Source organism: Taeniopygia guttata, chromosome 1 (genome assembly GCF_048771995.1).
Source record: "Taeniopygia guttata chromosome 1, bTaeGut7.mat, whole genome shotgun sequence".
Classification (NCBI taxonomy): domain Eukaryota; kingdom Metazoa; phylum Chordata; class Aves; order Passeriformes; family Estrildidae; genus Taeniopygia; species Taeniopygia guttata.
This window is the reverse complement of record NC_133024.1, coordinates 109746103-109771231: the sequence shown is the minus strand read 5'-3', so window position 1 is coordinate 109771231 and position 25129 is coordinate 109746103. Positions and strand designations below refer to the sequence as shown.

Genomic DNA, 25129 nt, shown 5'->3' with positions numbered 1-25129 from the left:
GCATAACTACTAAATAGATATGGTGGGAGATCTACACCACTACTACAGCTAAAACATCTTTATTCAACATCCTGTTCATGACACAGCAACACTATCTTTTTTTTTTCTCCAAAAAAATTAAAAAAAAAAAATTAAAATATTTGCCATATTGATGAAGTGGATTTTCCCTTAAATCTGGAAACTCTTTTGGAGACCTTCATGCAGCTAGGTTGCAGAGTGTTTTTTTCACTTGCTTGTTTTCTAATTGCATACAAATTGCAGCCAAAAACTTGGTAGATCTGAACACATATAACCTCTGGGAGATGTGATCTGAGCTCAAAATTGAATTAGATTGCAAATTTTGCAAATTTTTTTGTTTTCATATCACAAAACTCTGAAGCCAGACAAGCTGACCTTGAGAACATTCCAAATTATATGGCCCAAAGTCATCTCCTATAAAACCCTAGAATTTACAATCTGTTACAAAGGGAGCAGAAGAGTCTCTTGGTATTGATACTATTAGTATCAAGGTTAATTATTCAATAATTAATTACATTTGGTTCAAATTATTAGCCTTTGCTTTCTGTTCTTCATTTGTTTGCATACCTGTGCCAGCTGGTCATACAGATTGCATAGGATTGGGTTTCTTAATTTGGATTGCTTGATAATTTTAAAGAAGGAAAATTCTAAGCAGAGCAATTTTGGCTTTGAATTTTATGAAACACAGTCCTTTGAACTAAAATTTGTAAGATTCTGGGTATCCTGTTAATACATAAAATCTAATTTTTACTTCTGAAGAGTTGAGGTAGTAAATAACACAATTCTCTCATAATATGTAATACAAAATAAAACTAATTTATTTTTTTTAATGTGCCAATCTTTTATGGAAAACAAAGCAGCATTTTAATAGCATTGTTAATTTCTAGTTAGTAACCAATAACAAGAAACCCTAATTATTCAAGGTTTCTTTTTTCTGCATCTTATAAATTCTGGATGTTTATTATGAGTTAACTCCCTGATAAAGATTTGTGAAGGAGTGTTTTCTTGCCTTTAATATGAGTAGTTTTTTGCCCCTCAAATTCTGTTCAGAGTTCTGAAGGTTATTTTCTTCTTCAGAGTAAATCTATGTAGAAGCATGAGGTGTTCATGTAGCTCATATGCAGTTCACCTTTTTCAACTGCATATGAAAAAGGTTGAGGGCAAAACCTGACCTCAAATTTTGATTTTGTTCTAAACCAAAACCCAGGTGAGAAGACTGTATTTTCTAGCACTCTGTCAAAAATGAGCAGTATTGAGAAACTTAAATTATTCAGGCACAGCTGAGAAGTTCACAGTGCAGTCAAGAAGGATAATGTAGTTTTCAGGTCTGTGGGTTTAAACTCAGGCAATTTAAAGGAATGTTGCTTAAACTGATCATCTTCTAAGGAAATATGCTCAGTAGCCTCTCCAAAATGAAGACTAGCTGACTTATCAGATTTTCGAGTAGATACCCATCTACAGACCAAGTAGTAAAGTTCTTTTCTCAACCAAAAATTCAGGCAAATGGGACATATTTGAAGTAGGGAAGGGTTCAAAGTCTTGTGGCTGAACTGGAGATGTTCACCTGTTCATAACAGGCCTGGATTGCAGCAGTCCTATGTTATTAAAAACTATTTTCACAGCTGGTTGCAGATGTCCAAAGTATCCAAGAGTTTATGCCATTAAACCTCGTGCCACAACTATACCTTGGTAGAACATGGCTTGGAGCTTAAAAGCAATTGATAAACTGAAATAATTAAATCATTTTAGGGAAATCAGGATTCAAAATAACTCCATTCATTAGGATTAAATACGTCTGGCACTGTAGAGATTGGGCAACATGGATTGTTATTCCTTATTTATTTTTTGAATATGGTCTGAGTAGTATTTGAATTAACTCCTGCATTAGGAACTTTATTCCCTGGGTTTGATCAAGCTGAAATTGCAAGTATATGCTTCATATTTTGACTGTGTCCATTAAGCATTCAGTTTTCAGGCAATCATGCACATCAGAGCACTTACAGATCATTTCAGATATGATGAGAGAAACATCAGCTCTTGGGTAACCCAAACCTGTCCCAGTCAGGTATCTCTTCCTTCCAGGCTCACTATATCACGTTTCTATGAAAAGTCAACATCCTTCCTGGAATGCTCCCCCTTAGGGGTAAGAGCCAGGGGGAGAAAAACAGGGAACTTGCCTGTGAGACAGTGGTATGCCTTTGATTCATTGATCCTAAGGACAGTGCTGAGGCATCCTCAAGAATTTAATGGCTTTGGAGTCTGAATTCCAGCTTGCCTGTGTTTTTTTAAATGCTAAAACCATGGAAATAGAAAAGTTTCTTTCTTCTTGTTATTGTGCTGTTTGGTTGTGGTTTTTTGGGGGTTTTTTTTGTTGTTTTTTTTTTTTCTTTTCTGTCCATGAAAATGCTGGTTTAATGTTTTTCATTTGTTTGAAAAGAACAAGAATTAGTCCTCCCTCTATAGTCTTGTGTTCAACTACACTACACCAGCATGAAGTCAGTAAATGATGCTGGTATTAAAAACTGAATCCATTTCTTTTCCTGTGTTTGGATCATCTGTGGATTACAACCTTGCAGCTGCACTGAGCCCTCAAAAGTCCATAAAGCTGCACTTAGTGTTTCCACATGTAGTCTGTTTGCAGGGATACATTAAATACAAATATATTAAAAAGAAGGTTTCAAGAGCAGGCCTGACACTCTTCCCTGTAAGTCTGAAATATAACCACATATTTTTTCTGTTATTCTAGCTGTATTAATATAAATAAAAAATAATTTTAATCAGAGTATAAAGTCTATCTTAAAAACTTCCTTTATTCCTTTATTATATAAGCAATGTTATAAAACAAGTAGTATTTACCCTGGAATGTCTTTAAACTTGTTGAAATTATAAAATCCAATTAATGCTGTCTCTTCTTTGCTTCAGTCCATTCAAAAACCAGTGTCTAGGTCTTCCAAATACTGACAGAAGTGTTTGTTAGCTTCATAGAAAACATCCAAACAGTTCATGGAATTTATGCCTTGGGGAAGCATTTGTTTTTCTTGTTTGGTCAATTAAACGCTGCCTTTCTTAAGGGAGGGTGTATTGTAACATCAGGCATGATAATAAACAGAAACACCAACGGGTTGCTGCAAAAAGTTTGGGTTGATGTTGGGGCTCCAGTTGTGCCTTTGGAGAGCTCAGACACTCAGGGAAGGGGTAATGCAAACTGAGGAGCCTTCTGCACAATTTTGCTTGAGAATATTCGAACTGAATAGCTCCAAGCTTCTTATGAAGCTAATGGTGCTCTAGTGGCAAGAAGTGGAAAAAAAAATTAAGCTACGTGATTATTTTTTCAATGTGAGGAAAGGGAATTTTAAGTAGAAATGCTATGGAGAAGTTATGATGGTTCAATCAAAAATATTGGGAAAGCTTTTCTGCTGAAAAGGAATAGATGTACAAAGCATACAAATTCTTGAGCTGGATGGAGGTTTATAAAGTGCTGATTCAACACAGAACACTATGATTTCACCAACATCTTTATGAAAAGTTTTGCTTTATTTCAATACATTTAAGATGCATGATGTTCATTTTAATTTTTATTTTAATGCTTACATTTATCTTTCTTTTTTGTAACATTATAACAGAAAGGTCAAGATTATATGAAGCAGCAGTGAAGCGTTTTTGTAAGTATGAAGTGAGTAATTAATTTTGAATTATTTCAATCTCACACAAAGTCAAGGATTACAGATTCTGAAGCCTAGGATTTTCCACTGAGGTGGTCTTGGGTGGGAAATAATCAAATTGCAGAGGGTGTGTTTCCTTTCATTGGTTCTATTTGCAGGTGCTGCCTTTACAGTCACAGGCATGAAGTCGATCCAGCTCTTCCTCTTTCCAGGAAGTCTGGCTGTAGAATTGCACTCAAGAAGCTCTGTCCTGTTCCTCTGTCTTTTTGGTATCACCAGTTATTTAGAATGAAATACAAAGTGTATTCTTCAAATTTCAAAACAGCTGTTGGTAAACTTCCTCCTTTGATTTTGTTCCTACCTTCCCTCTACCTGAACTGATTATGTTAAGGATGACTCTGGAAGAGGAGGTGGCTAGAAAAATACAAAAAATAAACACATCTGTGCTTCTCTCTCTCTTCCCCCACTGGGTTGCTGAGCACATATAGAAACCCCAGATCTCAGTCCCCAAACTCTAAGTAGGACATGTTGACTCTGATTCTCTCACAAAGCCCTTATTAGGCTACACCAGCAGACTTTCCTCTTCTTCCTTCTCCAGGTTGCTGTGGGAGTGTAACTGATGCACTTCATTAGGGTTGGAAATGATGTGAGTAATGCTATTGTTTCTATCACTCTGTGTAAAGTGTGTATAATCATCCTGCTTCCTCATGATGGTATGAGTAACCCCTTTTTATGACAAGCTTTTTCCATTTTCCCTATTTTTTTGCTCTTTAACTTGTGATTCTACTCCTGCAGTTTTGGATTGCTGCAGGTGAGGGGGGAGGCAGGGAGGTGGGAAGAAGGAGTGATGCAAAGGAACAAAAAGAGCACTTTTCCTTCCCTTACCTGTAACCCTGATGGTTCAGTTTGGCTGTGGGCTGGAGATCAGATCACAAACCAGAGGAAATCCCACAGGCTGTGACTGCTGAGGGCTATCAGTGAGGATGTGGCAATGGAGGTGCCTTGTCCTATTCCCAGCAGATGGAAGTGGTGGTTTGGTGAGGGTGTCACCATCCCAGGGGCCTTTTCCATGCCCACTCTGCCAGTGCTGCTCCTGCTGGTACAGTTGTACTGAGATGGGAAACCTGGGGCCAAGAAATCAAGCATTGGCAACGTCCCGAGTTTGCTTACAAGAAAGGTCTTTTGGCTACTCTGTGAACAAGGATCTGGAAACCAAAAACTTGAGCTGGTTCTGAGCACAAGGAATAACATCGCTCCTCACTCATGTCTCTCATTTATTTAAAAGCACTGAATGTACAACTTGGCTGAATTATTTCAGGTGATACATTTGTTTTCCTCATGCTGCGTGTGCCTTGTTCTTGCTGCTGCTCAGTATTCAGCAATGCCATCACATCCAGCAGTTTGTAGTGCTTTCCCCAGTGTGTCCCTGTGTTCAGCTCCCTCAGACACTCATACTGGGCTCTAGAGTCACATGTATTTTGCAATATTCCTCTGCCACTCATTTCCAGCAGCTCTGTCTCTGCTGCAATATTTTGCCACAGAAAGAGATGGACAGCATTGTTCAGAGCATTTCCCAAAGGCTCAATAAGACTTTCTGTTTCTGAAGTCGAGGGTTTGTTTTACTTCCTGGGAATGAGACAGTTCCCATCCTCTTGGAAGAGCAGGAGAAGTAGGCCTAAGGAAGAAAGGAGATTAAACACCAACTACTGGATTGATAGATCACTTTGCTTTACTTCCTTCATAATATATGGACATAAGCCAAAATCTTCCATATCACACTTTGACATTCCAGGCAAGCGTAAAATACAGGCCAATAGAAAAACAAAAGTAGCACATACCAGGAATCAGTCCCACAAACCAAACTTTTATTTTTTTCACTTTACTGCCACAAAACCCTTATCCCCACATTGTTAAAATAATTCCTTCACTTCCTTCCTACATACAAGCTCAGCCTCCTTGATAGATAGTCCATTCCTTTTTAGTGTCTACAGTCTTTGTAGTAACATTTTTATTTGCTGGATGAAAGGGTAGGAAACCCACTGGTGATTTTCCATTGCTATTTATTTCATGCAGAATTTCCTCAGATGCTCCAGCATGGGTATCTGGGGATCTTTTCTTCTGTAGTATCCAGCATGGAAGGGTCTTACTCCTTGTTACGCATACAGTAAATACTCAGCATTAGCAACATAGCAACATATCAATGTTTCGTTTTCCTTAAATAATTGTTGTTGCCATTGGCTGGAAAATAGAATAAATGGGAGGGGAGGCATACCATGGGCAAGTATTGATTACTGTTTCAAGATATTGTCAAAAATGAGACCCACAGAAACTATAGTAAAACATTACAGCACAAGTTGATGAGACACTGTGCTCTGAATTGTTTTCATCTTTGTTGAGAACATTATTGATCTTCTACATCCAAGGGGACTTAAGCATTGTCATTACAGCTTCTGGCTCCCTACAAGCACACTAAACCAAGAACACTTTGTTTGGGGAACTAAGTGGTCTCTGCTCTGCCTTGCCCTTGAATTGAATCTGACTTCTAAGAGACTTCCTCAGCCCTGATGTCGTCAGCAGAGCACAGTGTTATGTTGGAACATGAGGGAAATATTAGATCATGGAAATTAACTAAGTGGAAGGACTTAATCTAATTCCTTCATCCTAGGTTATTGTTCTTTTAGAGTCATAACAAATTAGGAAGACTACCTAGTGCAGGGAAAAAAATGAAAAACACTTACCCCAAAATCCCCTAAGAAACAAAACAACAGACCCTGGCTCATGATGTCTTTGCCTTGTGTTCTTATTCATCCCTACTCTTGTCCCTTTAAAATACATCATGAATATTTCAGAATGTGCTCTCTGCTGTTGTGCATGGAGCCATGGGTTACAGATGTTAATAGGATGTGGTAGAAATTAGTTTTAAAATTTCTGATGAAGAGAATTGTGCTGGATATGGTCATAGGCTGGTGAGATGATCCACAAGTGGTGCTGATTTCGCTGTTTTGAAAATGTACATCCCAGGAGCAGGGATGATTGGAACAGCTGCAAAAAAATAGAGCTTTCATTTTAAGTGTTGAGGAGAGATGATAAAGGGCATTTACTGCAAACTGAGGTTTGTGAGCATGTTGGTGACAGTTCTGATACTCTGGCAGTGGCTGCCACATGAGAGAATCCCCGAGCCTGGGGACGGGCTGGGGCAGTTTCCCAGCTGCCCTCAGACAGATGGAGGAATGGATGGGTGCCAGACTTCTCTGTGTTTTCTCGACAGGTTTTATGTGACCCAGCAGAACACTACTGAAACAGCAGGTCCTGTACCACTCATGTAGTAAAAGCTAATGGGTTTGTTGCTGAAATTTTTAGGTTTTCTGTGTGCAGTTGTAAGCATCCCATTTATCTAACAGCTGTGCTATTGTTGTTTATGACCACTGACTTGAATGAGTTACCAGGAGCTGTTCAGAAGGGGCTCTTTGCTGCCTGTGGCTGCTTTTATCTATGCTCTTGTGTCCCCCAAAAAGAGCTGGGCCTTAAAAAGGTATGACTCAGCACAGTTGTGTCATGTCATTTATTATTATTCTTGCTGAGAGCCTTGGGTATTACCTCAACACAATTATGGAACAGGGCCCTTTTGTGGTTAGCCCTGTACACAAATATGCTGAAGGGTAGTCCTGTTATAAAATGAACTGTACAATGAGAAATACCAGCTAGAGACACTCAAATGAGTGCAAAAAACCAATATAATGTTTTAGCCATTAGTGGTTGGGTTAGTCTACATCTGCCTCATGAAAACAGAGGATTTCTAAATTGTAAAAGGCTCCTTAAAAAACCCCCAAACATAAACTTTACAGCGTATTTGTGGGTGAAACAGAATCAAAGGTTTCAAGATGGTGAAGCATGGGAAATAAAACATGTTTGCAGAGTGATTAAAATAAGGCACTAGCAAACCTGGGCTTGCATCTCATGGTCCTTGCTGCTGAAGAACGAGTGTTTCTACAGCTGGTGGTTGTGTTCCCAGTTCTGTCTTTCTCTGGCACCACACTTTTGGAAACTGCTTCATGGCAGAATTGAGACTGTGATGGGCCTCAGACCAGATGGCTCAGACAACATATCCATTGTTCCAGAGAGGATTTCCAGGATCCAGATTTGGTCCCACAGGAGAGCACTGGATCGCCTGAAGAGATCCCATTAAAATAAAGGTTCCAGAAATTTCCAATCTCTCTGCTGAAGAGCTTAAGCTTAATTACATCAAGAGCTGCAGGACCTTTTCTTTAGCTCCATGGATGACTAAAACTTTCTGGGGGTCTGGTTTGTCTCTCACTGCCAGTGAAATTTTCCTCTCGATAAAGTCTGATGAGTCACGGTGGGTTGATTCTGCTTGGATGCCAGGTGCCCACCAAAGGCACCTTAACACTCCCATCCTCAGCTTGACAGGGGAAAGAAAATACAACACAAGGTTCATGGGTTGAGATAAGGACAGAGAGAGATCACTCACCCATTACCATCATGGGCAGAGCAGACTCGATATGAGAAAATCAGATTAATTTATTACCAAAAAACCAGAGTAGCATAATGAGAAATGAAAAGCATGCCTTAAAACACCTTCCTCCCACCCCTCCCTTCCTCCTGGGCTCAACCTCACCCCCACTTCTTCTCCTCCTATCCCTTAGCAACACAAGGGGACAGGGAAGAGGGGCTGCAGTCAGTTCATCACTCATCTCTGCTGCTCCTTCTTCCTCAGGGGGAGGACTTCTCACACCTTTCCCGTGTTCTAATTTGGGGTCAGATATAGGGGCAGCTTCCAGCAACTTCTCACAGAAGAAACCCTGTAGTCCCCCAGCTTCATAAACCTTGCCTCAAAATCCCAGTCCAAAGAACCATAGAATGGTTTGGGTTGGAAGGGACCTTAAAGATCATCTAGACCAGCTTCCCTGAGAGGAACAGGGACACCTTCCAGTAGATCACCTCTAATCATGACATGTGTCTAACCCCTGCCAGATGTCTAATAGGCCTTGTGGCTGAAAAATACATTTGATTTTAGGGAAGCTTTGAATGGGCAGCAGTGATTCTGCTTTGCATATTTCTGTGAGTGCTCCATCAAGACTGAAACACCATCACAGTGGCTGAGAGGAGATTTGATTTGTGGGTCAAGAACACATTTTCACATTTCTGAATAGTATAACACCCTTTCACATTGATCCAAGAACACAGAGAAGTTCTGAATAAACACTGTTTTTCCCTGTGACTGTGGCTTATTCCTTCCATCTTCCTTCACAGGCCAGATCTCGCTGCTGATACATAAAGTTGTTCAGCTGAAGCCCATAAGGCCATGGTGAGTGACCACAACTGGTATCTGTCCCATGGATTGTTTTCTTCTCTGATTAAAGACTAAGGCAAATTCTTGTAATTCCCTAATTTCCCAAAGTGCCATGATCAGGTCTGTGCAACAGCACACCAGTTCCTCACGAGCAGCTTGGGGTGACACAGAACTGCTCTGCGGCACGTTCAGCTGGGGATGCTGCAGAGTGAAGATGCCATTTAGCAGCTCCCTCTAAAGTGACACTCTTTTCCTCCTGAAAATAGAAATAAAGGTTTTTCTGTCTCTCAGGACAGGTTCTGAGCTACAGTAGATCAGTGGTGTCTAGCCCAAGTTAGGATTGCATCAAACAGTCAGCCCCCACTGGTCCATGTAGGAGCTCCAAGTATGTTGTTACTGCTTATTTTACCAGGTAGGGAGGTGAACCAAGCACACAGCAAATATTGTATGGTCATGTCTGCAGCCTCAAGATGAGAATTTAACCTGGGAGGGAAAAAAGCACATAAGAAGATAATGTGGGTGTGTTGGGAGGAGAGGTAATTTTTAAGCAAAAAAATATGGTATTTGGAGATAATGGTTTGATTCATATGGTTTTCTAGAGCTGGAGGAAGGATATGTATTGTTTGAGTCAGGGAAAATTTTTTGGGGGGGCATTCTGAAAACATAAAATGACATGATTAGCACGAGCATTCTCTTATTGTCTACCCATAAGACTAAAGAATACTTTTTTTCCCTACTTAGCACAAGTTTTTGTGCTGAATGGCTGCTTTTGGGAGATTGGCAATGCTGAAGGTATAGGCTGGCTGCTCTTTTCTCTCCAGATGATACATCTGGATGTATCAGTCAAGGAATATATAGTGAATATAGTAACATTTTAAGATTAGACTAATCACTGAGAGAAATAATTCATGCCATGACATAAAATAGTTTAGGTAGTTTAGGAAGTGGCATCTATGTTGTAGGCAGCTGCAACTGGATCTTGTCTGTTTCTCAGTTTGTGGAGTTTCTTTTCAATTGATACTGTCATTGAAGTAGCTGAGATTCAACTCCAGATACTTTGACCTTTTTCTGCTTATTTTAATGCTGGCTGATTCTTCTGGATTCCCTACTCTCCTTATTAATTATACATTGAAAAAATAATGAAATATTATGAAGCACTGCCATGTCTGTGGAATCCAGCATATTGGATTTTTCGCCTGGAGTGTCAAGCTAGATTAATTATTCTGAAAACAGCAGGATTAATCCATTCATCACATACAGTGAAAAAGGCACTGTTAACATTCGGACTGAGTTATTCTTGGTCTTGAGAAGTGCAAATGGCAGAACTGGCATTTAGAGGGCATTTGTGCCTTTAAAAAACCACATTCCCCTGTTACCTTCTCCCTTTCTTGGGCCAGATTCTTGCTGCAGGGCTGGCAGTTACCATGGGGGCAGGAGGCAGCTCTGTGCAGGGCTGTGTAGGTGCAAATGTTTGGCAGAACCCTCCAGTGTTAGGTAGAGGGTGTCTTTTAACATTAAAACCAAAACAAAACATAACAAAAAAAAAAAAAAAAAAAAAAAAAAAAAAACAGAAAAATAAGAAGAATGACGGAAGTGATTTTGTTTTCTGGTTGCCTTAGTTCCTGCTTTCCTAAGGTGAGATTGCCAAGAACCATTACATGGCTTTTGAAAGCTAATTGGAGGTCAGACAGTGAATCAAAATCAATTCTTGATTTTTGTCAAATGTGAGTTGCAGCTGAAGGATCTGATTTAGGAAGAGGGTGAGTATCCACACTGGCATCCTGCCCTCACTGCTGCTTCCAGCTGCCAGCATCTTCTGTGCTGGCCTCCACGTTCCTGTGCTTCCTCTGAACTGATGAAACTCAGGGGCAGGATTCTTTCAGCTCAAACCCCTCATGTTCAAAAACCTTATTCTATTTTGGTACAGGGAAAGGAAAAGAAGGTTAGATCTCTGGAATGTGCCCTCATTGAAAAGAGGCAGGTAACTGGCTGGATGCATGACTGGAACTCATCTCAGCTCATGCACTTGTAACTGAAACAACTCAACTTTCCAGAAGTCTCTAAATGGATTGCTTTCAGTCGGAACAGTACACAGACATTATAAAACCTGCAATTACTTTTACTGTAGGGCCATAAAATATAGATCTGGGTGCAGAACACATGGACATCCTACAGTTCCGACCAGCCCAGATGAAAGTCTATTATGAATGATGAAAACAAGGTACTAGAAAATCCATTAGAGCTATTTGTTCCCACTTGCAATGATAGTCTCTGTAACCACATTAAATCAAAGCATCTCTGGGATTTCATTACAAATTTTTTATTGATACCGTAAGCTGATATAAACAACAGTGTAAGAAAATCTGGGAGAAGAGGTGACATTGCGTTGTATGATTTAGGGATTTGTGATCAATTATTTAGCATTTCTAGCAGAGATGCACTTAATGTTTTCACTGGAATAGGACTCTCTAGTGCTGGGGACCGTGTGCATATTGAGGGAACAAAAGTCGCTGGCCCAGAGTGCTCTGACCACTTAAATTGGGTTAAGGACATAAGAGTGTAAAATGAGAGAGCAAAAATGACTAAACTCCTCTCAAGATACCACCACTGCTCTGGGATTGAAACTACATTCATATCCAGTGAGAAATGAAAAGACATGTTTGGTTTTGAGCTCTAAGAAACTGTAAAAACAGAGACCAACAGAAACGTGGGGTCACTGTGTGTAACAGCTCCTTCCCTGTGCTCTCCCAAGCCACTCCTCCTCTCACAGAGAGGAACAAGACTGGCTGGTATCTCTTCTGGGAATAATGATCAAGTATGGTTAACAAAAAGAAGAAAGAACCACAAGCTTTTGTGGCAAAAATTGAATCAAGACTTTCTACAGGAGCAAGTAGAACAAGGGATAATGACTTTCAATTGAAACAGGGTAGACTTAGATTAGATATCGGGAATAAATTCTTTACTGTGAGGGTGGTGAGACACTGGGACAGGTTCCCCAAGAGGTTGTGGACTCTCCCTGGAAGTGTTCAAGACCAGGCTGGATGAGGCTCTGAGCAACCTGGTTTAGTGGAAGGTGTCTCTGCACTTGGCAGGGGGGTTGGAATGAGATGATCTTTAAGGTTCATTCTAACCCAAACAATTCTAACATTCTCTGATTTTATAATTAGGATTATTGTTGTGTTTTTGACAAGAGTCAAAGCCAGTCTTGTCCTTCCTGACCCATCAAGAGGTTTGCATTTCAGTTTGCAAACGAGCTCAAAACATAAAAAAGAGATATTAATCAAACATGCCAATTAAGGTCAGAGAAAGTAGCATGAATCCAAACCAGTGATTTCTTCCCCACACAGATTGCCCTCCCTCTCTGCAATATGTAATTATCATGAGGTGGTTATCAGTCCTGCATTAACTAGTCACAACAGAGTGAGTTAGAAATGTATCATCAATTTATCATCAACATTACTTTGTAATTTCTTTGCTTTTATTGGTCTATACAGCCTCATCATACATAAATAGGGGTATGCAACTTTGTGAAAATTTTTCAAAATGAAAAAGCCCACCTTGAAATAAATTATACCAATTTATAGCACAAATATATAATTTGCATTTTAGAAATGCAAGATGCCTGCAACCCCAAATTATAAGAACTGTGACTTGTTGACATAGATGAGAAATGTCTGTGTCAATCACTGGTTCCAAAATAATCTTAAACAATAAATCTGAAACTCAAACTTGCATAATGCCACATTTGCAGGGACTGCCTGGGTGGGTGAAGTTCAGACAATGATGGCAAAAGCTCTAATTACCTAAAGGATGTGAAAATCCAGTTTTTACTGAAGGTGGCTTTAAAAATCTTGGACTGTTTATTCAGCATTATCACCTCCATGCATTTGTCCCTGTGAACTGGATGTGTCAGAGAAACATGTTCCTGTCCCAAAGGATGGTACTGCTCTAAGGAAGACAGAATTCCAGGAGTATTCTTTGGATGTACATGGGGGAGAATGGAGTGGTCTTCTGAAGGCCTCAAATGGCAGAGAATTTTTTGTCTCCCTCTAAGGGTAAAGCCCTGGAGACCTTCCCCAAGGTCTGGACAGTTGGAGTTGTTGCCATGTCCAGGAGCAAACTCCCAGTACAAGCAGCAATGCTTGTTCCCAACCCCAGCCACAGCCTTCCTGTCAGTCATGGGGGCTGCTTGGCTCCGAGGGAACTGCAGCAGCTCATCCTTTACCTTTCTTTGGGTCTGAAATTTGATCTTTAATCAGTGTAATCATGGAAGCAGAGTGTTTTACATTACTGGCATTCATGAAGAAAGCAGAGGAGCCTCCAGGTGGGCATTGCAGGATTATGTCAATATTGCCCCTTTTTCTCTTCCACTTCACTGTACCAGAAAGGTGAATCTATCAATTATGTCCCAAAAAGCTACAGATTAAATAAACACACAGCCTGCTGCCTCCCATCAGCCTCTCTCTGACCTGTTTGACTGAATGCCACATAGCAAAGCCAAAAAGCAGGAAAACTTCCTGTCCTCACAGCAGGGACATGATATAACCAATGTCCTTGTCTCTGGTGTCCCTAAGAATAAACCTTTTGAGGTTTAGCTGAAGCTCCTGAAAACATCCTTGAACATGGCTTCTGAATACATCAGAGTTACAGCTTTTATGTGTATATCTGTTTATATACATATGTACATATAAATATTTTTAAGAGGTAAAATTCCAATTCAACTTCCATTCTTTACACACAGCGTACATCCACTGGGCTCAGTAGGAGAGTAAAATCAGGTCCCAGATCATGAAAATGCTTCAGTCTGAGCTTTGAGGAGGTGACACGTACCAGAGACTTTAATTAGTCATGTCAGCAAAAGCTTTGCTGACTAAGGGCTTCCATAGCTCAGCTGGTCTGTAGGGCAGCATCCAAGCTGGATGCTATAGGATGTTGACCTCTCTTGAGAACCCTGTGCAGCAGCCAACCATCTGCAAAACATGCAGAGTAATCATAATAATTCCCTTGGCAGTCTGTTTCAGAGAGGAAAGGGAAAAGAAAGAGAGAAGGAAAAAAAAAAAAGGAAATTAATTTCAGTAATTCAGCGTTGAAATACTCCTGTGATTATTGTCTTCACATTTTTTAGTTTGGGGCTATATATTAGAACATTTCTACTCTCAACACCAAATGTTGTAACAAGGCCTTCAGGGCTAAGACAAAAAAGAAAACTTGCTACACTAGTTTGGTATTCTGCCCCATCAACAAAGGTAGGTCTTGATTCTTAAGAGGAGATGTTTTTTATGCATTTTTACACAGAGGTAGTCAACATTATTTGTTAGTAGCCACAATAGCTTTCATATCTAATTGTAGGGGTGGCCAACCTCCCTGACCATATAACAACACATTGTTCCCTCCATGAACAACATAACAAAATCTTCAGATGCCTGACAGTCTGTTATCCCTAAATTTATAAGAAAAGGAAGGGAAACAAATTTATGGTGGGTTTTGATTTTTTTTTTCCTGAAGCACTGACATATAAAATGCCTCAATATTGCTGTATTGCTGTATCTGATGCCCTGAGCTCCTCCATTCCCCTGGAAGCACTGGCAAGGGCAGGTGTTGCTTTGCAGAGCAGCTGCCTCTGCCTGGTGACTGCAGCATTATCAGGCCAAAAGTGTTTTCCATGGAAGACCAGTTTACCCAGGAGAGGGCAGGAGGTGGAAGTGTCCCCATGTGGAGGCAAACCCGTGACAGCAAATGGGGCTGACTTTAAAATAAAGGCACTCTTTAGCAGGTTCGTTTCTGAAATGTATCACTTGTATGGGGGAACAGAAAGCAAAATGAGGCTATTTTTCATGTAGCACATGTAATAACCCTTTAAATACTTTGTGAGCCCTCTAGTGGTGCTGTCCTTGCCCTGGAAACCTCCGGGAGGCAGCTGGAGCAGGGCAGCCCTTCGTCTGAGTACCAACACTGCTCTTATGGGTGCAGCGTGCACATCTCCTTTTTTTCTGATTAGCTTTTAAAACCACAGTGGTGAGGGCTTTATTTCTGCTTCCCCTGATAAAAAATTCTTCAGAACAAAGGTGTGTGGCTCCTACATCTCGGGCAGCTGTGGTGGACAGCTAAGGCAGCGTCATCCTTAGTGTGTCTGCTGCAGGTCTGCTTTTCAGTATGCCACGGGTTAAACAGCATAGTAGGGATACAGCAAGAGTTCACCAGAGAGGAAAAATTTGGCTGGAAAATCCTAAACCCATTTCTAAAAGAGCTCATCTATGGGATTTCTGTGCTGTGAAAAGCATCACTCTGCTTTTATTCCAAACACAGTTTGGAGCGCTCCTTTATTTTTTTAGAATTGACTCATAAAGACTACAGGAGGGCAATTAGTGAAATAAACCTCTAATCCTCGGTGCAGTGCCTGCTATGGGACTGCTGTTTAACAGCCTCCTCGCTAATCAATTCTCTTCAGTCGGCTAAATGCCATAGATGCTATGTAAATAAATGCAAGTTTAAGAGGGTTCTACAGCGAGCAGTTACAGGTTTGTTCCTTCTCCTCCGCCATAAAATCAGCAGGCATGTTAACAGATATCTACTCCACCTTGTAGAACGACTTTCCTTGTTTGTTTGATTGCTGCAGCTTGGGAAAAACAGAAGCAGGGAGCAGCAATAAACCTGCCTGTTCATCGTGGGCAGCACCTCAAACATCGGATACCTCGATGGCAGCCAAGGCATGGAGCAAAGGTGCATATTTTAGAGTTTAAACAGTGCCCACAGTTTAGATGGCTATTTTATTTCTTCTGTGATAAATTTAAAGCCAGACTCTTATAGTTAGAGCTTTCTGGATGTAATGGCTGCTCCTTGTCACCTTCTTCATGCATAACATTCCTCCAGAGAGGTTTTCTGTTACACCTTGAGATGTTTTCCCTTACAAATTGAGATATTAGTGAAACATGTTATAAGTATAATTTGAAATGAGGCAGTGTGCAAAATCCCATCAAAGACAAATGAAACCTAACCCTGTTGAGGATGGTGGCAAACCCACAACTTCTTTAATGGAACTAGAATTTCACCCTAGTGTGTCAGTGAGCAACACCTTTTAACTAACTTTTTTCTCTTCTAAAGAGGGTCAATGTTTTTTTAGAAACCTGAAAAGATGTGTGTATTTGTCATTTCTCTTCTGTGCTGTCCTGAGGTAAGAGCAGTGATGCTCAGAAAGAGATAATTAAACCCTTAATATTTTCAATACTACATCCCAGTATCCTCCAGCACAGAGTGTGAAAACATAAAGACATGGGGAAATGGAATTACTTGCCCTGAATTATCCATCAGAACTTAAAAAAAAAAAAACACAGCTCTTGTACGCTCATGGCATTGAGCAGACTTTTAAAACCAAGTAAATAAGATGATGCTGTGTCCTGCAAGTTTCACTGCATTACTTACATAACATTCTTGTCAGTCTTCATACTTACATTGAATAGCAAATCTAAATAAACAAAGCATTTTATTTGAATTGAATAACAAATCTTGAATAAACAAAACATTTTATATGAGTATCTAGCATTTAAGAATTTTCAGAAGCTCCAAAGTTCCATTATCTTGCCTTTGTAGAGAACTGCTTCCTTCCTTTTTTTTCCAGTGTGGATTTTTTAATAATTTCTGATAATGTTGTGATACATATCACTGGCAACTTCAAACACTCACTTTTTTACAGATAAATGATCTTAATTATACAAATTCCTTCTGCCTAGTGAGAACTTATTAATATAGCAACATCTTATACATTAACACTAACTAATTTCCACATATATTATTTATCAATATTTTATAATCTAGCACAGGTGGGGAGATTTTCACTGGCTAAAATGGTGAATGAACTCAGGTAAATTATACTGACAGACCATATGCACCATGTGCATGACTGCTGAAACCTAAGAATTTCACAAAGCAGAAAAAAGGGTGCCATATTTTTTTTCTCTCCAAATGTTACCAGTTTTGGATCTCATTTCTTTCTGTGCACACAGAGACACAAAACATTCAGCAACTTCATTAGGTATATTTATTAAGGATAGACAACTGGACCTGTTGACATACTGCAAGTGCAAAGCCATTCTGAAGTTATTAGTTTAACTAATAGGCAGTTAAATTATTTCAAAATATGATTAGAACAGCTAAGATAGCTTAAAGAGGAATATTTCTGAATTCAGTAACTGAAAAAGGTGGCAGCAAACCCTGTAAATCCAGATCAGTGCAAACTAGACAACAAAGAGCTGGTTATGCAAAAAATGGGAATTGAAAAGAACTCAGTGAGTCCTGGTGAAATTCCAGCATAGCAAAATATAACAATTTCTTTGCAAAATGTTTAAAAAAAGTTTATTTCTTTACCTTTATTTGAATTTTAATTTTTAAATGAGATGTTTAGAATTTTTTTTTTTGTTTTCTTAAATTAGCAAGATCCTATCAATTTAGGAAAAAGAGTGGGGGCTTTTCTTCTACCTTGCATTAGACTGAAAATATACACACTTAGTATAAAGTAGCTTTAAATTATGCAGCATAATTTCCTGCCAAAGATTTGGGTCTGCTCTTACTAAGGCTAGTGGTTTGTCAGGATAAACCATACATGTTTTCATGGGGAAAATGCAAGGTGAGCATCATGAGCGTGTAGTATAAAACATGGGCAATTTTATTTAAATACAAATATTCTTTATTTTTCAAATACACATAGATAGTATCTATTTTTAAATACACATATTGAAAAATAAAGGCGAACAACAATTTTGTTAACTATTTATCTTTATTTCAGTGGTAGCAATAGCAGAGTGGTGTTATTGCCCCCTCCTCTTTTCTGCTGCTTTGGCTGTGCAGAGGGAATTGAGTTCCTGGTTCTGTGGGGTCAGGAGATTCTGAGCACACAGGTGACTTCTCTAGGGGCTGCCAGGAGATGAGACAGCCAGTCCACATCCAGTGGGTCACCCTGCCAGCCTTCAGCCCTCTAACAGACAACTCCAGGGATCTGTGATGGACAAGACAAAAATCATCACTATTACAGATTTCCACAGAACAGCCTTGTGTGTAATTACAGAATCATCAAGGTTGGAAGAGACCTGTAAGATCATCCAGCCCACTGTCAACCCAGTACCACCATAATCACCCCTAAACCATGTCCCCAGGTGCCACATCCAGATGGTTCTTGAACACTTCCAGAGACTCCACCAACTCCTTGGTCAAGTTATTCCAATGCCTGATCAGGGTGTCAGTGAATTTCTTTACTAGTATCTAATCTGAACCTCCTCTGGTGCAACTTCAGGCCATCCCCTCTTGTCCTTTCACTGGAGAATGGCAGAGGAGGCAGACCCAGCTCACTACAACTTCCTCTCAGGTAGTTGTAGATGTCTTTGGGCTCCTTCCATGATCACAACTGAGATAAAGTAATCTGATGTAACTGAGATAAGGTAATCTCACAACTGAGATAACATAACCACTTGCACAGAAAAGTCTATTTCTGTCCCTAATTAATCAATCAACCCTGATGAATGAAACTTAAATTTTTCTCTATGAACTTTGTCCCCTGCAAACCCCCTTCCATTCTAAGCACAGGTGGTACAGAACCAAAGGGGGTGTGTTTATACTAACAGCAGCCCTGCCAAGTCAGTGCCCACCTTTCACTGAAAAGAAAGGTCCTGCTCCATCTCCCCTGCCCTTTCTCCCCAGCTGCAGGCACCCTTCTGCCTCCTCATTTTGGCTTTGGAAATTGTGTGGCCTCAGGGCTAGCCCGCTCACTTGACAGGTTGACATATCTGGCAGTAAATTGCTCTTTCACTTGCAGATTTATTTATCTGCAGTGTTGGATTTCCACCAGGTCAATTCTCTGCATTGATTTGCCCCAGGGCTACCTGATCACTAGAACCATCCCAAGGGAATGGGGCAGGAGAGTGTGGCTGGGGGAGGAGAGAGGGTGAGGGGCAGGGTCTCCTCTCTCTTCCTTGGCAGGACACAGCAAGATGTGAAACCATAACCAGAAGATGAAGCTCACTGGCAGCTTGATGCCCTGCCTGCTCCTGTCCCATGCTCCTGTCCTGTGCAGGAGCTGCCTTTGACAAAACCCTGATGTTTCCTCACAGTCCTTGTTTCAGCTGCACTGGCAGAAATGCATTTCACTGCTGGGCAGGCAGGCAGGAGCCCACCCACACTGACAGGAGGGAGCAGGCAGGGCAGGGGCATGGAACCACAGCAGATAGGGAGGATACAGATGGCTTGAGATACTTTGGAAAGGCCTCTGAGATATCCAGAAGAAATCAGGAGCTCTAGCTGTGGGATTGGCATCCTTGAGAGCCCCTCTGAATGTGTTCACCGTGTCTCTCTTCCCACATCACTCAGCACATCTTTCTCCTCTTAAGAAACAAATGTCTCCTTATGGCAGGAGCTGTGGATGGATTTAAAACCACACGAAGCCAGCTGAAAACAAAATTCATGTGACAGCTATCACAAAACTGCAGCTCTAACAGTGATGCCTGCCTGGGTGTCGAAACGGTGCTGAAAGAGAGTCGGGCTCAGTGCAGTGGCACTCGTCAAACCCTGACATGATGGGAGGTATCCTTCCTGCTCACACAGGCATCCCAGGAGCCAGAACTGTCTTTCTGCATCTGCCTTATAAAAACTTGCTTCTTGAGCTACACGTATCAATTCTGCTTTCTTTCCTTCTGGATGATGAGCAAACGCGAGCTTTTGAGTTTATCAAGCCACAGCTGTGAGATACCTTTGACAAGGAATCTGCAAACCCAAATCCCCCAGTCTGATGAATATTCTCAAAACTAAGCACATTCAGGCTTCTGTGCACTGGATATCACACAGGCTTCCACAAGATGTGAGGGACTGGCAAAACAGAGAAGTGAGCTTAATTATGAAACAAAAAGAAACTATGAGAGCAACTATGTAGTAGCTAAGGGTACCCAAAACTCAGAAATTAACTCTGTCTTCCGGAGATATGAAGGACTGGCTGTTATAGGCCTGGTTTATCACTGTGTTAAACCAATTTTATGTTGTTGTAAAAACAGGATGGTAGAGTTGTGCTGAATAAACCTAAGTACACATCCCCTCTGTTCTGCCATGCACTCTCACAGATATAAAACCAGCTAATGATTGAGAAAATCAAAGAAAAACCTCTAAAAGTGAAATGGTAGAAATGTCAGGTGTGGGGGAAGAGAATCATTATGCTACTTGATCGATGCACTTCTACTGAAATGATTCGGCCTGAGGGGCAAGAGAAATTTATTGGGAAGATAACATGCAGCAAGATAAAGGCCTTTTGCAAAGCAGCATTAAAATATCTTTCATGAGTAATTAAACCAGGCTGAAAGTTTCTTAAAGACTCTAGAGTTCAACATACACCTAGTGTGTTTGACCACCTCCATTTCACTGTTATTTAATGCTTGCAACACTTAGAACCCTGTTCTGTTGTTACTGAGCTTGTTGTACAGTTCTTTATTGGTTTAGGAGACACTTTGATTCACAGTGACTTATTCACAGCATAATTCTATTCAAGAGAAACAAGCATATAATTCTGTACAACAGCAGCACATTATGAGTGGATAGTATGGCACACATTGTAAAATCTATATTCATCACAGAGCATGTGTTCATGCCATGAGAATTCATATTTCTTCTTCAAAACTGTACGAGTCTTTCTCAAGTGTAAAAGGCATTAGGAAGTGCACTTGAAAACACTCTGAAGTTCAGGAAATGCCAAGGAACCTCATTTCTAAGTGTCTATTTGCACAGGAACAACAATATGCAGGATGACTGCTGGGCTAGAACAATGCAAGAAAAGAATTTGCAGAAAGGGGGCCAGTGTGGCTGGGATAAGCATATTGTGAGAAAAGTACCTTGCATGGTAGCAGAACTTTCAAATAATGGCTCCATTTCACTCCATCTATGATCATTAACTTTAGCTTTTTAAAATATTGCAAATGTATTCCTCATGAGATTGATTCAAATAAATATTTGGCTTGCAATAAGTCAGCAGTAATCAGTGGCAATGGTACTTTTGCAGTAAATGTACGTTAAGTTTATGAGTGACTACACAGTAGGACATAAAAATATGTATTTGGAATTTCCAAGTTTTATGGGTGTTCTCCAGAAAAAAAACCCCAACCTTCTGAGAAGCTTATTTACCCAAGCAGACATCTATATACACTCATTTACTGTAAGAGAAAGCAAATTTGTGTTTGCCGTAATGTTTACTTTGATTAACTATAGGTGGCTTGCCATTTGATTGCTGCTAATGTTCTGTGGAACCATTTGTTTTCCTGCAGAGTTAAGGGCATTAAAGGAGGAGGTATTGCCTTCTTTTTGGCATGAATAAATTTTAAAAGAATTTTTGTTTGAAAGAGTATTTAAAAAATCCTGAAGAAACAGAGATTGCCCAGTCTCTTACCTGTCCACTTCGTACATGAGCAGACACCTGGGACAAAGACCTTATTAAGGAAGTAGGGAGAATACTTTTGTAAGGAGCACTCTGTTAAGTTATTGGCAATAAATCACTTGTCCCTCTGGACACACAGCACTTTCATTTCTACTGGCAAAACATGGAGGGAGCCTGTTCTAAGTTTACCTGCTATTTATTCTGAAAGGTTTTAATAAAGAATTAATTGTAGAAGGGTTTCCAAGGAACAACTTGAAAGTAAATGTATCCCTGTCCAGGGAAAATAATGATTCTGCTGCATAGTTCAGAATCTTTGGGATTAAGGATGTGGCTGGTGGAATTTATGAAAAGTAGTGTAAATAAATACAACAAGATATGATCATTTGGAGGTCGTTTCTCATAACTGCTCTTTCCCCTCTTTTTGTGTTATTTATTCTTCTCTGATGTGCAGCCCTGTGCAGCCCTTTGGGAGCTGGTGCAGAGACCTGGGCTCTGGCTGCTGGGTCCCCACAGCTGGGATGGGCTGGTCCCACCCCGATGTGCCCAGAGGGCTCCAGCCCCCAATCACAGCTCAGGAGAAAGCAAACAAGGGAAGGCTCAGGGTCCCTTGTTGGTGTTCAGAGAGATGCTGTACCTGCCGTGGGTGGGGGTCTCACCACCCTACAGCACTCTGGTGATCTTCTTTCCTTTGCTTTCTCTGGAGGAGTCTGTTGACAATGAACTATTTCCCACCTGAAAAATGGAAGCAGTTTTGCTGTTCATCTTCCCTGCTGGAGGTTTTGCTGCAGCAGCTCTGGAGAGCTTGAGGAGCCCACTGCTCTCACACCACAGAGTCAGGGAAAGGCATGTGGGCTTGAAGAGCCTTTTGAGAAACTCTTGAACCTGAACTTGGCTGCTTCTGTTGTGAATGAAAGCAAAGAGCAAATCACCCCTAACCAAGCTCATGTTGCAGTAAAGGGAATTTAAATCCTGAGTGTTTTGGCTTCAAGGCTATACAGACACCTCCATTTGGTCACTGGCCTGTCTTTTTATTCCAGCAACATTGAAGGAATGTAAATTAGAACCAACAAGGAGCAAAATGGTTTCTATTCCTAAGTAGATGCTTAAGGTAAGGCCATCAGATGCAAGTTTTAATTATCATTGAGGAAATTGAATACTAACATTTTTTTCCTTTGTTTCAGGCTGTAATTATCTCATTTTACACCTTCATGGTCACTGCTTGTTTTCATGGGGAGATTTTTTGCAGTCCCTCACACTGATTTTAAAAAACTTCTGAAATTACCATAATTAGGAGTGAAATTAGGAACAGCTCTCCCAAATAACTGCAGATATGATGAGTAACTGCAATTTATATTGGCTTTTTATCACCATGAGTTTTACAAAAAGCAAACAAACAAAAACCTGTCAGCATCCCCACACTTGTTTTAGGCTCAACCTGTCCCTTCCCCTCCTGGTTCCTGTGGGCTGTGGCCACACAAAGGCAAAGATGTGGGCTGAGCATGTCTGTCTGTCAGTTTTTGCTGCATCTCCCCAGTGTAACACGGGGATGAACCACACTGGATCTCATCCCCTTATCCCCTCCTCCTCAAGCTCAGCAGCTCACAAGGGTGTGAAAACTGAGCTGACAGAGGACCCAGGGGATGGGAACCCACAACACTGAGTGTTGTGAAGCTACAAGGAGCCAACACAGAAAAGTTTGGCCCCAAATCCTCCTCCCAAGTGTGTCTGCTGGACAAAGGTCCATTGCAACCTCTCTTACCTCAAGATACTGCAGAAGTACTTTAAGAATTAAAAAACATTATGTTTTAAAAAATATATCTGGGGGAGTTGCAGGTTTACTTTTTAGACACAATTGTCTAAAACTCCAGATGTTTCATGTTTAAATCACCTACCATGAACTCAGAGGTCTGATGTTCCACTCAGGCCAATCCCAAAGTTTAGAGGCTTAGAACCATCTAATAGATCATCCATATGTTGTCACTCTGTCCTTTCAATGATGATTCAGACATTAAACTTCTCATTTTTATGATTTGTCTTTCAGTGTGTTTTTCATTAATATTAAGATAAAAATAAACCCCAGAAAGTTATTAGGTGTATGAATGTATCATTAATACAAGTGTTGAATGATTGCGTAAGAAAAGAGTGTTCTTTCTCCTCCCTTGCATTTCCATGGAATAAGAAACTGTAATATTCCTGAAAACCCTCTTTTGAAATGTTGCTTCACAATCATTGACTAGAAAGAGCAGAACATTTCCTGAAATAATGTGGTTTGCATAAGGTCACAATAGCGATCAGAGGGAAGAATTGCACCATGTCCCACTTAAAATATGTCTTTTAACCACTGAATTTGCTCTTCTGTAATTTTGACTATTCCTCCCAAATGAGCATAATCAAGATACCTCCACATATGTTATTGTGCACATGTCTGTTTTTATATACATACCCATATATATAGCATATGCAAAGATTTTGGTTGTACCACATGCAACTGCAAAAGCAAAGTTACTTCAGAAAATGAACCAGTAACAAAATGCTGTAATTTTTCTTAGAAAGACAAAGAAATGTGAATAAAGATTAGATTTATAAAAACAAAAATTAATCTGGAAAACTCTTCTGCAGCAAGCAGAACTGCTGTTTTTTATCACAATGGTCAGACAGTCACCTGCAGTGTGGCAGCTGTCCCTGACCACCACTGAGTTCTGCATGCCCATGGCTCTGTACTCCTCTCATAATTGCTATCTTAAAGTTATAGGAAGGTAAATAAAATAAAGGGAGTATCAGAATATCAGTTGTAACAGAGCACTGGAAACCAAAGAGCCACAATGTGTTGTCTGGCTGATGGTGCATCCAAAGTTCATCTGGAAGTTCAAAGGGGCTGCAGGAAGATATCAAATGCTCCTGAGAGATAACAATGTAAATCAGGATTTGTGGTAATTAAGGTATGTGTGGTGAAAACACACAGATGCCTGTTCAGATTAGTGAGTTGTGCCAACATGATTGGTGCTGAAACTTCAAGAATTGATTGCCAAATTTGTTGTTATTCCCATTCTGGGCAGAGAGTTTGGAGAAGGAGAAGAGTCATTAGCAGCAACTCTCTCAACACGTACCAATGTAATGATAAGTAAAACACCTGAAACATGCTGGGAGGCCCTCTGGAGAACTGGCTGCTTACATGGCCCTATAATTTTCTTTTACATTTTGTCTTTTACCTCCTGGTGTCCTAAAATTATATTTTCCACCTTCTTTTGTCCTAACCCCTGATTTCGGAGACTAAAATGAAACACATGACACATCCTTCAGTTCTCAGAGTCAGTAGGAATATTCACTTGCTGAGAGTTAATCACACACCAAAAAAGCATTTTGAATGGCCATTTTAACCCTGCAACACCCTGCCACATACCAAAGAAAAATGCACTGGCAAGGATCAGAGTTATTCCCAGTGTTGTCTCCCCAGCTCTGTTTATGACAAGAACTTGTGCTTTCAATTTATCATAGTTCCCTCCTGAAGTCTGGTGTTGTCAGGTAAAGCCAAACAGAGCAGATGTTGTTATGATGATGATTATTAACATTATTATTGATGTGTATGAATTAAATCCTGTTTAGGGGAGCAGTCACCTGACTGTTTTAGTTCCATGGAATTGACAGGACCACTGAGGTCCCCAAGCTTGATTAAAGGCTGTTTTAAATAGGAATGAACCTGAACATATGTTTAATTGCTTCACTACAAGTATGGAAAGTCTC

The 25129-nt window shown here is 40.3% G+C and overlaps 1 long non-coding RNA gene across 7 annotated transcripts in view; it reads left to right on the top strand.

Annotated features, from left to right (window-relative positions):
• Positions 1-25129, top strand: part of LOC115496981 (uncharacterized) — a 90067-nt gene that overhangs the window by 63167 nt on the left and 1771 nt on the right. For 2 of the 7 annotated variants that reach the window (XR_012058187.1, XR_012058195.1), the window contains 4 exons: positions 3642-3680; positions 3839-4011; positions 4279-4326; positions 22426-22496. This is a non-coding gene — a long non-coding RNA (uncharacterized lncRNA). Of the gene's footprint in view, positions 1-3641; positions 3692-3838; positions 4012-4278; positions 4327-22425; positions 22497-25129 lie in introns of all 7 variants that reach the window. The other 5 variants (XR_012058182.1, XR_012058191.1, XR_012058184.1 and 2 more) reach the window with 4 other exon arrangements.